This window comes from Mobula birostris, chromosome 8, assembly GCF_030028105.1.
Source record: "Mobula birostris isolate sMobBir1 chromosome 8, sMobBir1.hap1, whole genome shotgun sequence".
Classification (NCBI taxonomy): Eukaryota; Metazoa; Chordata; class Chondrichthyes; order Myliobatiformes; family Myliobatidae; genus Mobula; species Mobula birostris.
This window is the reverse complement of record NC_092377.1, coordinates 52,368,200-52,385,924: the sequence shown is the minus strand read 5'-3', so window position 1 is coordinate 52,385,924 and position 17,725 is coordinate 52,368,200. Positions and strand designations below refer to the sequence as shown.

The 17,725-nt window shown below is 40.5% G+C and overlaps 1 long non-coding RNA gene across 1 annotated transcript in view; it reads left to right on the top strand.

Moving 5' to 3' along the window:
• The first annotated feature begins 5,562 nt into the window (after positions 1–5,562).
• LOC140201315 (uncharacterized) overlaps positions 5,563–17,725 on the top strand; it is a 121,918-nt gene continuing 109,755 nt past the window's right edge. Inside the window, exon 1 of the long non-coding RNA XR_011886838.1 lies at positions 5,563–5,856. This is a non-coding gene — a long non-coding RNA (uncharacterized lncRNA). The remainder of the gene's footprint in view (positions 5,857–17,725) is intronic.

The window sequence follows — 17,725 nt, the reverse complement described above, 5'->3', positions numbered from 1 at the left end:
GGAACTTGAAACCGCTCACTCTCTCCACTTCTGATCCCTCTATGAGGATTGGTATGCATTCATTCGTCTTACCCTTCCTGAAGTCCACAATCAGCTCTTTCATCTTACTGACGTTGAGTGCCAGTTTGTTCCTGTGACACCACTCCACTAGTTGGTACATCCTCTCATCACCATCTGAGATTCTACCAACAATGGTTGTATCATCAGCAGATTTATAGATAGTGTTTGAGCTATGCTAGCCACAGAGTCATAGGTGTATAGAGGGTAGAGCAGTGGGCTAAGCACACACCCCTGAGGTGTTGACCATCAGCAAGGAGGAAATGTTATCACCAATCTGCACAGATTGTGGTCTCCCAATTAGGAAGTCGAGGATCCAATTACACAAGGAGGTACAGAGGCCTAGGTTCTGCAATTTCTCAATCAGGATTGTGGAAATGTGCAACTCTGTTGTGGATAATTCTGCATAATATATTGCAGATTATGGTTGGAATGACTAATACTAAGCTGGGTAGACCCCCACTCCTTTCACCTGAAACAATAGCATCATCAATTTGTAAGAAATGCAACTATGAGGAAGAAAAAAGCAATTTAAAATCAGAAGTTGAAGAAGGCTTTGCATTTACCAGTAAAGATGGCATAACAGTTGTTAAGAAATATAGGTTTTTCAGCATCTGCATGTGGCTAGCAAATTCAGCATTATTACCAACTCTACCTATCTTTCATGAGGTATCTTTTAGAGGTGCCACAGCCCTACAGTGAAGGCACTCCCAAATTGCTGCAGGGTAGGAAGTTAATGAATTAGATCAGCAATGGTGAAGAACCCACATAGATTGCCAATCCAGGATGATGTGTGACTTGGAGGGATACCTGCAATTAATGGTGCTCCCATGCAACTGCTGCCCTTGTCCTCCCTCATGGCAGAGGTTGATAGTTTAAGAATTTCTGTCAGAGTAGTCTAGGTGAATAATTGCTGCACATTTTGTAGTTGGTGCATACTGCAGCCACCATACACCAGTGGGAGAGATAATGAATGTTTCAAGCAGTTGATAAATGTGGATTTTGCAGATTTTTGTTTAACTTGACTAGTGTCAAACTTCTTGTGAGTTATTGGTGTTGTATATTTCAAATGCAAGTGGAGAGTATTCCATTATGTTCCTGATGCCGCTTGGAGATGTTGGAACAACCCTTGGGTTATCAGTGGGTGAATCACTAACCACAGGATACCCAACCAGTCACGATTAGCAATGTGGCTCATCTGTTTGAGTTTCTAGTCAAATAGACTTTGATAGTGGAAGACTTATCAATTGCAATGTCGTTGAATATTAATAATATTTGGTGTTTTTTTGAGATGAGCTAGACTCTTGTTGGAGGTGCTCATTGTCTGGCTGTGAGTTGTGCAAAAATTACTTCCCCTTATCAGTTTCTGTCACGTGTCTTGTTGCATGCAGGCATGTGCTATCGGATTTTCTAAAGAGTTGTGAATGGAATTAAACACAGTACAAACATTATTGTTCATTCCTACTTCCAGCCTTCTGGTGGAAGTAACCAATGACCTGGAGTTGAAGTCATTGGATTTGAGTCACAGCTCTGAGAACGTCCTGCAGTGACATCCCAGGGGTTCAATAATTAACTGCCAAGAACCAAATCCATCTATCATTCTCCAAAGTATGACTCCATCCACTGGATTTTTACCCCTTTGCTATCCATTTACCCATTTTACTGAAGACTCCATGAGGCAAAATGACTCTATGTCAAGGGCAGTTAGTGTAAATACACTTTTGGTATTCAACTCTCTGGCTCATATTGAGTCCAAGGTATAGTGGAAGTGTGGAGCTGAATAGTTCTTGTGAACCTCAAAATGGGTAGGTTCAGTAGGTTATCGGTGAGTAAGTACTGCTTGATAGTATGGTCAATGAAACCTTCCATCACTTTGTGGACAATTGGTAAAAACTCTGCTGTATCAATTCTCCAAGTTTTTGGTTAGATGCCAGTGAAAAACTACTAAAAATGGAACGTCTTGGCTAGTGATGCAATTAGTTCTGGAGCACAGATCTTCAGTACAACACAAGATCAGTAGGCCATAAGACATAGGAACAGAGTTAGGCCATTAGGCCCATTGAGTCTGTTCCACTGTTCTATCTCAACCCCCATTCTCCTGTCTTCTTCCTGTAACCTTTGATGCCCTGATTAATCAAGAAACTATCACCCTCCATTTTAAATATATACTCAATGATATGGCCCCCACAGCTATATATGACAATGAATTTCACAGATTCACCACACTCTAGCTAGAGAAATTCATCCTCATCTCTGTTTTAAATGGATGTCCCTCTATTCTGAGGCTGTGCCCTCTGGTCTTTGACTCTTCCACTGTAGGAAACCTTACAACATCCACTTTATTAAGGCCTTTCAATAGGTTTCAATGATATCATCCCACCTTTCTTCTAAACTCCACTGAGTACAGGTCCAGAGCTTTCAAATGCTCCTCATATGTTAACCCTTTTATCTCTTGAATCATTCTTGTGAATCTCCTTTGGACTTTCTCCAATGTCACCGCATCTTTCATTCGATAAGGGACCCAGAACTGCTCACAATACTCCAAGTACTGTCCAACTAAAACCTTATAAAGCCTTAACATTACATCCTTACTTTTATATTCTAGTCTTCTTGAAATGAATGTTAACAGCACTTTTGCCTTCCATACCAACAACTCAACCTGCAAGTTGACCTTTAAGGAATCCCGCTGAGGACTCCCAAGTCCTTTTGCACCTCCGATTTTTGAATTTTCTCCCTGTTTAGAAAATATTCTATGCCTCTATTCCTTCTACCAAAGTCCATGACCAGTCACTTCCTTACACTGTATTCCATCTGTCAGTTCTGACCCCATTCTTGCAAGATATCCAAGCCCTACTACAGATACCCTCTCTCCCCAACACTACCTGCCTTCCACCACCCTTTGTGTCACCTGCAAACCTGGCCACAGAGCCATCAATTCTGTCGTCCAGATTATTACAGGGCTGGACATCTGGCATAATGTCTGGCCCTGTAGTCTTTGCTATATCCAGTGCCTTCAGCTGTTTCGTGACATCACATGGAGTGAATTGAATTAGTTGGAGTCTAGCTTCTGTGAAGGTGGAGACCACAGAAGGAAGCAAACAATAATCATTTATTTGGCATTCCTGGCTGAAAATTGTTGTGAATGTTTATTGTGTGTTGTAAAGAATTGTTCATCTTAAAACCACACATGAAGCTAACAGGATGAAGACTCCTAAAAGCTATACCATTAGCTATGATTGTCATAAGGTGGGTGGTGATCGTGGACCCAAATGCAAGACACAGACACTGAAGTATTAGGAACAGGACTAGATTTGTCAAGAAAGTAAGGGAAGAAATGACGCTGGACATTGACACAGGCCCTGGATGAGACTAGGTTTCAGGGCCTGGGCTAGGAACTCAGAACTCCGGAACCAGAGCCTGGACAAGGACCTGGAACCTGGGTCTTGACTCAGAATGGGAACCCAGGTCTAGGCTAGGACTTGGGACTAGGATCTTGGCAAGGACAGGACATGGCTACAGGATTGGACGTGGAACTCCTGCACAGGATGAGGCACATAGACAGGACGAGAACACAAAGCACAAAGGACTAGACGAGGTACTTGGATGTGGCTTGGACAAGACGAGGTACTTGGACATGGCTTGGACAGGACGAGGTTCTTGGACGTGGCTTGGGGAGAAGAGACTCCTGGACAGGACGAGGGAACTCCAGTACAGGACAAAGGAACTCCAGCTCCGGGCTGGGCGAGGAATCTCCAGCACCAGGCTGGGCGAGGTACTGCTAGGGCTGGGTGAGGAATCTCCAGCACAGGACATGGCTCTTGAACTAGATTTGGCTCAGCTCTTGGACTCGCCTTGGTTAGAATCTTGGGTACGGAGCTGGGATTCCTCCTTGGAGCACAAGGCCGGGACCCTTTCTAGGAGGCAGGACTGGGATGCTTTCACAGGGCCAGGACCCTTTCTTAGATGCAGGGCCGGGGTGCTTTCTAGGACACAAGGCCTGGATGACTGCCAAGGACACTTGCCGAGGTAAACTGCTGAGAGACTCCTGGACTGGACGAGAACATGAAGCCTTGACATGGACAGGAATGGAACACAGTGCCTGGAACTTGGAACACAGGAACACAGAACACAGAGCTGGGATGCCTCCTCAGGAACAGGACTTAGGGCCGGTGCTTTACACAGAGTCAGGACCCCTCCTTGGGAACAGGACTTTGGGCCGGGGATTTACACAGAGTCAGGACCCCTCCTTGGGAACAGGAGCTAGGGCTGGGACTCTTCTTTGACACAGACACTAAACACAGGGACACAAAGAGATAGTTCCAAACTAAACGATAGATAGATCCTTAACTTGGTGTGGCAAGGCTCTGGTCTCACTCCAGTGGTTGAACTTGACGGGGATGCAGGCCAGGCTTCAGAAGGAAGGGCAAGGGAATGGTCCAGCGAACAATCCCTGGTTTGCAGAGGTATTTATGTGCCCGCCTGAAATGAGAATCAGGTGCCTCAATTAAGGCACCCAACAGAACAAGGGAGAAAACAGGAAAACCCAGAACAAGGATCGATGGACCAGACAGTGAACCGGAATGCGGACTTCATGGACCAGACCATGACAATGATGGAGCACTCATTTAGTCAAAAATGGTAAAATAAAATGCAGGTATAAAACAAATTTTGAAGTTTCTGAAAACATTCACTAGGTCAGGCAGGATCTGATTCAGGATATGCACATATAACATTAAATACTGCCTTAATTCTTGTTTAGTTGTGGCATTTTCTGCTTTTGTAAGACATTTCTAACATTTACAGCATTTAAAAAAATTTTTTATTAAATATTGCATGCATGTCTTGCAGCTCTGAAACATACAGATATTATTAAATGAATTTTTGAGATCCTTTGGGTTTGGACACTCTTGATTCATACACGACAGGTTCTTCAGTTTCCACTCCCTCATTAACCTTTTGTTAATTACTCTCACGCTGTTAACACAATTTAACATTTTTTTGTCAGTCCTGATAAACTTTTCCTCTTAGAAAATGTTTAAAATGCTGCATCCAGCAACTTGGACAAGTGCTTAGTGACTTTAAATTTGTATGATTTGTATTGGTAAGTTGTTTTTCAAAGAATGTATAAAATGCAACCATTTAGATTATTTAAAAATATTGTGGTGCTGCCCAATAAAGTTAATCACTTCACATACTTGTTTTACATTTAGTTGAGTTACAGCGTTGAGCTTTATCAACATGTTTCCCAGCAAGGTCTTAGATTCGCTATATAGGTGATTACCGTCTGTTTAATACCAGGAGAGATATTAAGAGCGTCAGCAATGTTCTTGAAAATACTCTGGATTTTTTTTTAAAGCGTGTACGACGAGCGACAGATAAGCGGTCCCAAGGCTTTTGGAGTGAAGGGATGAAGTTAGACCTCCCATAATGCGGTCGGATGCACCGTGCGAATGAAACGGACAGTTCCCCACTGGTGTCCCCAACGCCCAGCTCCGCCTCCGGGCTACTGGTGACAATTGAGTTCCTTGATCCAGCTTATACTTTAAAGAGGATCAATTACTTGCGAGGTGCTAGAATTAACTTTAATTTAGAGACGGAAATTTCTTGGAGCCCGTAAAACTATGTGAAACGCAAGACAATGGCTTGGCTTGTACTGTTGCTGCTTTGGGTGCTTCGAGATCCCGTTTTCAGCGCTAACTGCCCCAAGCTCTGCAGCTGCAGAACGGATAATCGTATCACTTGCCAGGAGAGCAAAGTCGATCGTATTCCAAACGATTTTCCCGGAAGCGTCAGCAAGCTGTGAGTACACAAGTCTTCGTTTTCGTTTTATACTGGTGCAGGCAAAAGTTGTGGGGACCCAAGAGACTAAACTGCAGTAGAACTTCAGTGCCGCTGAACCATTCGTTGACCAAGTCCGACCCTGGCAAGTGAAAAGCGAATGGGGAGGACAGCACAATCGGTTCCTGTGGTTTCTTCAGAATACACAGACCACAGTTGGCAGCCTTATATCTGTAATTACACTGAAGTATCACACTTACGATAATAGTAAACTGAGGATTGTTTGACAATGGTCAACCATCGATATAGCGGGACAGAACTTTCTAGCTGGTGACGCTTTGCATGATTTCAGTGCTCTGATTTAAATAGTGAATCGCATAAGTCTGCCTATATAAAAAAAATCGTGTTAATCTAACGCTCTTTACAACTTCATGACTTGACAGGCAATTAGATTATTTTGCAATGTAGCCACGATGGTAACTTAAACCGAAGGGACAGCAAACTGTACCCAGCAAAGGTTGCAAAAACGAGCAAATGTGAACCATCAAATCAACTCTTTTAATGAAGTTGACTGTCAAGATCAGTGATGGCCATATAGTTGAAGGATTTTTCTTTTGTGACGCCATTATATTATCACCTGAGATGTAGTGAAAAATTTGACATCTTTGAGTCCACATCATTTAAACCACAGCACCTAAGGTCAGGTGGGATAATGCAGTCCTATTGTTAAATCCAGAAATTTGAATGCCTTAGTCCCACTTTGTTTCCAAAACAGCCATAATCCCTCACCCTCAACAATTTCTCCTTCAACTCCTCCTACTTTCTCCAGACTCAAGAACTATCCATGGGCACCTGCATGTGCCGCAGCTATACCTGCCTTTTCATCGGCTACGTAAAACTGTCCATTTTCCAAGCTTTTCCTAGTAATGCTCCTCAACTCTTCCTTCACTACATTAACAATTACATTGGTGTTGCTTCATTCACCGATGCTCAGGAGCAAAGACTGAATTCATAGCAATACCTCTTCAAAGTTGTTAATGCTGCCACTTTGCAGTGCAACTACTATAGGGTTGAACATTGTAGTGTAAATGTAGGAATCTAATTTGATTGAAACTGGAAGAAATTGATAAGCAGGCAAATGGAGTTAAAAGTTTGAAGATAGTGAAAATTCAGAGGGCTAAGAAAGTAAAATTGTCAAGAGTCAGGCAGAAAAGTATATTGCAGTTCATAAAAATGGAAACATACTAAAATTAATTAACCATCAGTCTTTCCTTAAGCAGGGTCTTTGTTTTGCAGCCATCATGCTGGTGATTTTATTCTCTTGCACAATGCTGAATAACTACACATTGCTTTTGACATATGTTTTAATGAAGCACATTGCAAAGGTCTTCCTGGAGATACAAGTTATTGTGGGAACGTTTTATTACAGAGCTAATAAATAGATAGTTTATTCTTGGAGAGTAGATATTTCATTGAGAAGGTGCAATGTTAGAGTCAGTGAAACTTCCAAAATAGATCATGGAACATATATATATATAAACATCATTAGTCCCACTTTGTTTCCAAAACAGCCATAATCCCTCACCCTCAACAATTTCTCCTTCAACTCCTCCTACTTTCTCCAGACTCAAGGACTATCCATGGGCACCTGCATGTGCCGCAGCTATACCTGCCTTTTCACCGGCTACGTAAAACTGTCCATTTTCCAAGCTTTTCCTAGTAATGCTCCTCAACTCTTCCTTCGCTACATTAACAATTACATTGGTGTTGCTTCATTCACCGATGCTCATAAATTCCTTCAATGTTGCCTCCATATTCTACCCTCCCCTTAAATTAACTCGATCCATTTTTGGCACTCCCTCCTTGTTATAAAAGGGGCGTTGGTGCGGACCCAAATGCAAGACACAGACACTGACACTGAAGTACTAGGAATTGGACTAGAGTTAGGGACGAAAGCAAGGGAAGTGGGGAAGAAAGGACGCTGGACATGACACAGGCCCTGGACGAGACAAGGATACAGGGCCTGCGCTAGGACTTGACCAGGACAGTGGAACCAGGACTAAGAACTGGGAACTAGGAGCCTGGCCTTCGACTCTGACCCAGAGACTGGACAAGGACCCAGAACCTGGGTCTTGACTCGGGCTCGGACCCTGGAACTAGGCGAGGACATGACGTGGCTACAGGAATGGATGTGGCTAGGGTTTCTTGAGGCTTGGATTCTTCGTAGCTTGGGTTCTTCAAGGCGAGGACATGATGAGGCTTGGGTTCCTCGAAGCGAAGGCATGACGAGGCTCGGGTTCCTCGAGGCTTGGGTTCCTCGAGGTGAGGGCATGATGAGGCTTGGGTTCCTCAAGGCGAGGGTACTTTGAGGCTTGGGTATGGACTCCAAGCCAGAGACTGGGCAAGGACCCAGAACCTGTGACTTGACTCGGGCTTGGACTCCAGAACTAGGTGAGGACAAAACGTGGCTACGAGACGAGGCGAGGCAACAGGACTGGACATGAGAATCCTGGACAGGACAAGGGAACCCTAGCACAGGATGAAGGAACCCCAGCACCAGGCTGGGAAAGGTACTCCTGGGCTGGGCGAGAGACATGGACAAGATGACAACACAAAGCCATAGCTTGGACAGGACAAGGTTCTTGGATCGTGGCTGGATGAGACCCCAAAGCCTTGACTTGGTCGAGGAAGAGACAGGAACGCAAAGCCTTGGTCAAGGGAGGGGCAGGAACATGGAACACAGAGCCGGGACCCCTCCTTGGAAACAGGATGTAGGGCCGGGACTCAGTACACAGAATGCAGAACACAACAACACGATTCCCAACACTAGGTAGTAGCAAACGACTGGACCTACCTAGCGAAGGTGAGGACACAAAGACAGATCCGAACACTAGGTAGCGGCAAACGGCCGGACCTACCTAGTGAAGGCACGGACACAGGGACAGTTCAAAACAACGATAGACAGTTCCTTATCTTGCTTCGACGATTGAACTAGACAGCGGTGCAGGCAAGGGTTACAGGTGAGGCGAGGCGAGGCTTCAGACAAGGCAAGGCAAGGCTTCAGACACAGGTTACAGGGGCATGGCAAGACTTCAGGAGGAAGGGGCAGAGGAGGGATTCAGACAGGGGGTGAGAACAGGAAAAATCCAGCAAACAGAGGCTGAATCCTGAAGCTATTTATGAAGCCAGCACAAACGAGAATCAGCTGCCTCAACAGAAACTGGGGAAAACTGGAAAACCTGGAATAAGGAACATGGACCGGACCATGAACCAAAATGCGGATTTCACAGATCGGACCATGACACTCCCCTTTCTCAATCTCCCCCTCTCCATCCCTAGGGAGAAACCGTCTACTAACCTACCATTTCCCATGACTATCTTAACTATATTTCTTCTCAGCCTGTCTCCTGTAAAAAAAATGCTATTCCCTTTTCTTAGTTTATTGGTCTCCATTGCATCTGCTCACAAGATACAGCTTTCATTTCGATATCATCCAGAGATGTCCTCCTTCTTCAAAAATCAGGGTTTCCCTTCCTCAACCACTGATGTTGCCCTCACCTGCATCACCCCCATTTCACTGACATCCATGCTCACCCCCTATCTTCCTGCCACTTTAATGGTGATAGATCTCCTCCTGTACTAACCTACCATCTCATGAGCCTCTACATCCAACAAATCATTTTTCTACAACCTCTGCCATCACCAAAGGGATTATAACACTGAAAACAGCTTAGCCTCCACCCAACTCTCTGATTTCTGCAGGAATCATTCCCTCAATAATTTCCTTGTCCATTCATCACTCCCCACTAACCTTCCTCCTTGCAAGAGGCCAAAGTTCTATACCTGCCCATTCCCATCCTCCCTCACCTCCATTCAGGGCTCCAATCAGTCTTTCCAGGTTATGCAACACTTCAGCTGTGAACCTGTTGGGGTCATCTATTGTATCTGATACTCCTGATGGTCTTCATTGGTGAGACCTGTTGTAAATTGGGTGACCGCTTAGTGGAACATCTGTGCTTCATTCATCAATTGTTCAAATTCCTGGTGGTCAAACAGTTTAATTTTTTCCCCCATTCGCATTCCGACATGTCAGTCCACAGCCTCCTCTTTTGCTACAATGAGGCCACTATCAGGGTAGAGAAGCAACACTTTATATTCCATCTGAGTAGACTCCAACCTGATGGCATGAATATCAATTTTTTATTCCAGTATTTTTTTCCCATGCCCCTTTCTTCTTCTTCTATTCAGGCCTCTTCTCATCTGTCAATCACCTCCTGCTGGTGCCCCTCAATCTTCACTTTTACCCATGGTAGATTCTCCTCTCCTATCAGATTCCTTCCTCTTCAGCCATTTACCTTTCCCACCCAACTGGCTTCACTCGTGAACTTCTAGCTATCCTCTTTCCCCTCCCCACCTTTTTATTTGAGCTAATTCCCGCTACCTTTCCAGCCCTGAAGGATAGTCTCAGTCTGAAATGTCGGCTTTTTATTCATTTCCATTGATGCTGCCCGACCTGCTGAGGTCCTGCAGCATCTTGTGTGTGTTATTTTGGTAATTCTGTTGTTTTTCTTTCTCACAAACTAAATAAGGGAAAGTTGCTACTGACACAATTGCATACATGATTGTTGTGGCTGGAGGATGACTGTTCGGCTTTTCCTAATATTCTGAGACCTTCCCTTACAGGACAATTAAAGATTAAGGAATTATACATATTATGAATACATTACTATGCATACACGAGTAAATCTGCAGGTGCTGGAATTTCAAGCAACACACATAAAAGTTGTTGGTGAACGCAGCAGGCCAGGCAGCATCTCTAAGAAGAGGTACAGTCGACGTTTTGGGCTGAGACCCTTTGTCAGGACTGGCTGAAAGAAGAGCTAGTAAGAGATTTGAAGTCCCACTTTCAAATTTCTTACTAGCTCTTCTTTCAGTTAGTCCTGACAAAGGGTCTCGGCCCAAAACGTCGACTGTACCTCTTCCTAGAGATGCTGCCTGGCGTGTTGCATTCACCAGCAACTTTTATGTGTGTTACATTACTATGCATTATATTTTATTCTTAAAACAAGATGTCAATAAAGCACAACAAATAGATTTTAAAATATGATTATTTTAATGCCAATTAATTTGAAGAATTGCAAGTGGAAAGTCCACCTGGAATTTATAAAAGTGAATACTTTAAAATGTGGTTAAGTATTCACTTATCAATTTCATTGGGTGTGTTAACCTGGTGATAATCTATTAATACAGCCTAATTGTGTACAAAAACATGTAATAAAACATTTTCACTGAGTGTCTAGATTTTTGAGAGCAGCCTAATTTAAAAAGTCCGAAAATGTCTAAATTCTGAGTCGTGTATTAGCATGATTGGTGAGCACCAATGAGATTTTTCAAGAATGCTGCTTTTGATATGAGAAAGCTTTTACAATCTACCTTGAGGTTTCTTGTGCACCTAAGAAAATCAATGCACCGCAAACCACAGCATCAATGGAATCTGTCAGTGTTGATCCTGGAACAGGCACTGTTCCAGATAAACTGAACTATAAGAAAGAGAGAAAATATGTAGAAACCACAAACAGAAACTTTTTTGTTAATCTTTCGTTTTTGAAGTTACCATGATTTTACATAGGTTTATTGGATTTTGACCAACATTTCTAGTATAAACAAACAGAAACCCCATCACTACTTTCACACTAATGTTTTGGATTTTGTCCCAAGGCCTCTGACTTATTGACAAAGGAGCCAAGTGATTCCTGACATTAAGGGAACATGCATAAATTGCTGGCTCTCAAGAAGACAACAACTTCCAGCAGATAGTAAGACATTCAGCCATGAAAGTGTGCATAAACTACTTGCTGGCTCCCAATATCTGGAGGTTTCCCAAGGAATATGATGCTTATGTAAATTGACAAGCTGAATTTCAGGCTCTACTTTTGAACTTGTCATCGAGGAAAAAAAAATCAGATCAAAATAAGAAGGAAAAGTATCTATGCGGAAAAGAAAATCTCAGAACAGCAGCATAGATGGAAGAATGTATGAAATAAAATTTAAATGATCAAAAATATTGAACTAAATTAAGTCAGAAACAAAATTGTTCAAAGCAACACACAGAAAACGCTGGAGGAACTCAGCAGGGCAGGCAACATCTATGGAAAGCATATTTGGGCCATTACCCTTCATCAGGAAGTTCTCGTGTTTGTGAACGTAACCGTTCAATTGGCTTTGGTAGATAAAACAAGACTTTCAACATTTACTAAGTAAGCTTTTTGTAATTTAGTGAAAATAATATCAAATTAATTTAAAGTGTTAAAATCTAAAGGTCTCAATCTGGAGGTCAAGGTAAGTGATGTTGATAAGGCAGACCAAGTTGATCAACTCTGAAATAGGAAGCAATAGGTAAACAGAATGAATATGACACCTTGTTCAAATAAAAAGTCACCTTCCTACTACCTTTAATATAATCATCCAGATGGGTATCTTCCATCCTTTCTTATGACTTTAATAAACCAAGCTCACATCACCAATAATTCTTCCTGTGATGGAAACTGCATAAGTGAAGCATTAAACTCTTTGGTAACATTTTACTGAGGGACTATGGTAGGACCCAAAGAAGATTAAGATTTGTATCTGAATTGTATAAAAATTGTGTACAGTTTTCATTGAAAGAATGCAAAATGAAAGGGTAGCAGAACTAGAATGGCATGTGAAATGGACAAAATAATTTAAAAAGGTGAGCTATGGAGCCAATACTTGGCAAGGTGGTCAACTGAGCTTCATTTGGGTACATTTTGGGAGAGATAAAGAGATGATGTAAGAGAACAAGTGTCTAAAAATACATTCAATCACATATTCAGAAGTAGGAATTGAAAGAAAACCCATCTCATGTCTGTGAACAACGCAAAAGATCAATTATGCATGAAGGATTTTCAGGGGAAAATTCTTTCGCAGGATGTGATTATGTAAAAGCCTCAGTTATAAAAGATATATTAGCATATTTGCTCATGTTTCTGTTAGATCTATCATGTACAAAACATATTTTGCTTACTGTTTTTTCTATCATGGAATTCATCTTTAATTGGTTGGGCACTAATTATTTAAAAATGTTACTGTGATTGATCACCTGAATTTTGGCTTTTCCAATTTCTGGGGAAGAATATACATAGTAGTATAAAATACTGATGACAAAAATGGTTTCAAAATGATCTGAAACCAAACATGCCAATAAAGTAACCATCATCATCATCATCAGGTGCCATGCCCAGTTTGAGCTTTGACTGCCATGGCCCACACACTCCTGTTTCAGGTCAAGTGGATCTTCATTGGTATTCATTTCCAGTTCTCTGGCTGCTGTCTCCATCATCATTGGTCTTTGTCTTCCTCTTGCTTTCTTCCCTTCAATCTCATAATTACCATTCATTCTAACTCCTCTTTCCTAATCACATGTCCAGTGAAGTTACGTTGCCTTTTCATGATCTCATACATTATTTCTCTTTTTGTGTTTGCTCTGTTCATGACATCCTCGTTAGATATTCGTTTCATCCGTGATATTCTTTGCATCCTCCTCAAAAACTACATCTCTGCTGCTACAGTTCCTTTCTTCATGTTACTAGATATTGATCAACATTCTGAGCCGTATACCATAACTAGATAAACGTAACATTTCAGTGCTCTGAGGCAGGTTGTCATGCCTACTTCCATATTGGTCAGTATACTCTTCATTCTCATAAAGGTGTCTTTTGCCATCCCTATTCTTCTTTTGATGTCCAAGTCACACCTGCCATCTGATGTCACCCAGCTTCCTAAGTAGCAAAAGTTCTGTATTCATTTTATGTCTTCCCCATTTATTCTCAGCCTGCAGATACGATTCTCCTTCTTTTTGGATATCACCATACGTTCTGTCTTTTTGCAATTGATAGATAGACCACTCTTTGCACTTTCTTCAACAAATATATCAATTATTTTTTGTAGTTCTTCCTCCATACTTGCAATTAACACGGTGTCATCTGCATATCTGAAATTATTGATGTTTTCACTGCTAACTTTGATTCCCAAGATGTCTCTTATTTTTTGTAATATTGTTTCACTGTACACATTAAACAAATCAGGGGAGAAAACTCACCCTTGTCTAATGCCTCTCTTGATTTTCGTAAACTGACTCACTTCTCCATTTATTCTTGCAGCAGCAGTTTGTTCCCAGTACAGATTTCTGATTAGGCGGAAGTCTTTCGAATCTAGATCTAGAGTTTTCTGTAATATTTCAAATAACTTATTGTGCTTCACTTTATCAAATGATTTTGTGTAGTCGATAAAACAAACAAATCTTTTTGCACTTGAATAGCTCGTTCTGATAGTATCCATAACATCAATATTGTGTTTCTTGTACCATTGTTTTTCACAAAAACACATTGTTCTTTGCATATTTCAGCTTGTATCTTATTTTTAGCTCTTGTCATCAAAATTCTTAGAAGTATCTTGGTGATATGACCCATTAAACTAATGGTCCTATGTAATTCGCATTCTATTGCTCCAGCTTTCTTAGGAAGAGTGATAAATACTGATTTTTTCAACTCTTCTGGTATTATTCCAGTCTCATAAATGTCATTGATTAAATCAGTATGTTTTTCAATTCCATAATCTTCAAGGGCGATAACTTGTTCTATTACTAATTCATCAGGACCTGCTGCCGTTCCTTTCTTCGTCTTATTTATTGCATTACGAACTTCAGATTTTAAAATACTTAGACCTTCAATGTTTTTCTTAATTTCTGGTTTTTCGCCTCGATCGTCTTCAAACAATTCCTGAATATACTCAGTCCAGCTGCTCATAATCTCATCTTTTTCCATGATAATGGTACCATCCTTTGCTTCAAACATCCACCTGAAGAACAGAGGAGCTTTTTACCATTGATATTCTTGATTTGTTGATGTAACCTTTTTGGATCAGTAATAGGGATTCTTTCTATTTGCTCACATTCCTGGTTTAACCATTCTTCTTTGGCTTTTTGACATAAGCTTTTAACTTTTTTATGTAAGGACTTAGATTCTATAGAATTTTTTCTTCCGTCTCCTTTGTTCCATTAGATTTTTGATTTCATCTGTCATCCATTTATTCTTTATACTTTTTTCTTTTTTAGGAATCACTGACTTTGCTGATTCTACCGAGGTATTCTTTGGAGAGTTAAATTTCATTTCTACATGATTGCTATCATCTTCAACAGATTCTATTTCTAGACTTTGAAATCTATTCCTTACTTCAATTGTAAATTTTTGTCTTAAGTTTTCTTCTTTAATTAATTGTAAGTAGTCAAAGGATTGTTCAGGTTTTTACTTCTTTATTTTTTTAAGTTTTACTTTTACATGACATACTACTGGGTTATGGTCACTGTTACAGTCTGCACCTGGATATGTTTTGCATTGAGTCACTGAGTTTCTAAATCTTTGGTTTATAGTAATAAAGTCAATTCGATTTCTAGTGTTATCACCTGGACTTTTCCAGGTCCACAAGCATCTTGGATGGTTTTTAAAGTAGGTATTCATAATGACCTGATTATTCATCTTGCACCATTCTACCCATTTCTCACCTCTTTCATTTCCTTCCCCTAGTCCAAATTTTCCTATGGTATTTCCATCATCACCTTGTCCTACTTTAGCATTTAGATCTCCCATGACAATAACAATATTTTGAGATTTGCATCCATTCTTTGCTTGTTCAAGCTCTTTATAGAATTTACCTATGTCCTCATTTGCTTCATCTGTTGTTGGTGCATATACCTGTATAATTGCTAAATCAAATAGTTGTCCTCTGAATCTAACAAGGAGCACTCTTTCTGATATTGCCCAATATCCTAAAACACTTTTTGCCATGTTTTCATCCATAAGAATTCCTTCTCCATTAGTAGGAGATGTTCCATAAGAATAAACTAGTGTTCTATTTCTAATCTGACATGTTCCAGCACCTATCCAATGAACTTTGCTAATTCCCATGATGTTAATCTTTAGTCTTTCCATTTCATTTATCACATTGTCTAACCTTCCTGCTTGATATAGGGTTCTTACATTCCAAGTGGCTATGATTTTCTTTTGTGTTACTTGAATTTTATGACCAGTAGCTTGATGATGGTCGGGGATCCCCTCCTGGCCAGAATCAACCCTACCGAGCGAAACATCTCAGAGTTGTCTTGAAGATCCTCTTGCTGCTGTTGTTGTGTGATACATTTTGTGAGCTTGACCATGGTTTTCTTAGCAAATTGCAACAGTAGCTTGCTATTGCCTACCTTTGGCGAACTAAGGAAATCGCCATTTCTCTTCCCAAATGTTCATCCTCCTATACTATAGCCATTGACATTTGAGGTCCTAGCTCATTTGCCTTCTCCATCATAAGTTCAGTTACCGAACCTGCCAGATCCGCTGTTGGACTTCGCTTGTATCCTGAGCAGCAACCCTTGCAGGTGCTAACATTCCGGGTCAGAGCGGCCCTGGAAGCAATGAATGACTAACGGATAACTCCACTTTCCCAAAGCTCGGAAAGTCCCCTATCAGAGCCTCATCACCAGTTGCAATTTAGCGTCATACCCAGGACTGAAAGTAACCATATTGGAATAAAAGACAGATCTATAGCATTAGAATATTGAAAAAGAGATGTAACAAAGAGTCAAAAAAGTGATAGCTTTGATTGAAGAAATTTGTCAAATTATGAAGATTATACTATGGAGAAGAGAGTGAAAAATGCATGAGTATTGGTTCCAGTTAACTTTACTGGTATTAAAAAGCAGAACTGGAACTTTGAGGAATATATTTTTCATGATTACAAACTGAATTAACAAAATTGACAAATTTATGTACCAGGAACATAAGTTTAGGATTAAAAAATTATGAGTAGGAAGGGAGGTCAATTGCAGTTTTGCACCCAGAAAAGTTGAAATTTCCTGTAAAGTATCTGAAATGATTTGATTGAATTTGGTTCTGGATAAGGGTGACTTGAGAATGCTTGCAACTGAGACTGACACACGGAAGAAGGTTGTTTGTAATTTTAATATTCATGTTTTCCTATTTTGACAAAAGTTATGTTTTAAGTTCTAAAATAATAAAAATGATTTCTGTTTGGATAAAGAATTACCTAGATTTTGCAGTTAGCAGGAAAATGATGTTATTCATTGCTAACTTTGAAGAAAGGTGGCTACAAAAATCCAATGAGCTCTGTGGCAAGTATTTCCATATTGTGCCTGCTGACAGGTGTTAGCTTCTAGAAAATCTAATGTCACCCATCAAAGAGACTGAATAACTAATTATATCACAGATAGAATACTGAAAAGTAAAAGGGAAATCATTTTATTTTTTTAAAGATATGTAATGGTGTCTGAAACAAAGATTGAAGATACTCATGAAATTAACCAAGAAGCTAAAATTTGATAAACAAACTTTTAAAAAATAAAACACTTTAAAAGTATGTATAATTTTCAGTTATTTACATGAGAGAATAAGGTGGGTAAATCACCAGTTCCTGATGGGATGCACTTATGTTGATGAAGAAAATGGAGGTGAAAATTAGTACATTGAAAATTCACTTTTACCTCAGAAGAAAAATATAACATTCACAACAACGTTGTCACAGCAGTAGTTTACAATATCTTAAATGCTCAGCACTTCAATGGGAAGACTTTGGGGAGGAACAGGGACGCTTTGAAGATAATTTTTTGGATTTCTATCTTTAACAGTATGTATGCATTCCCCAGAAGTTGTTCCCAGATTGCTCCAATTACTAAAGTGAATGCTAATAATCTTATCATTATTTCACAGTGCAAATTCTGGCCTTTTGTATTTAATTAGGAAGAACTAAATGGTTTTCAAGTCAGTGGGATTGATTGGAAACAATAATTGAAAGATGGAAACTA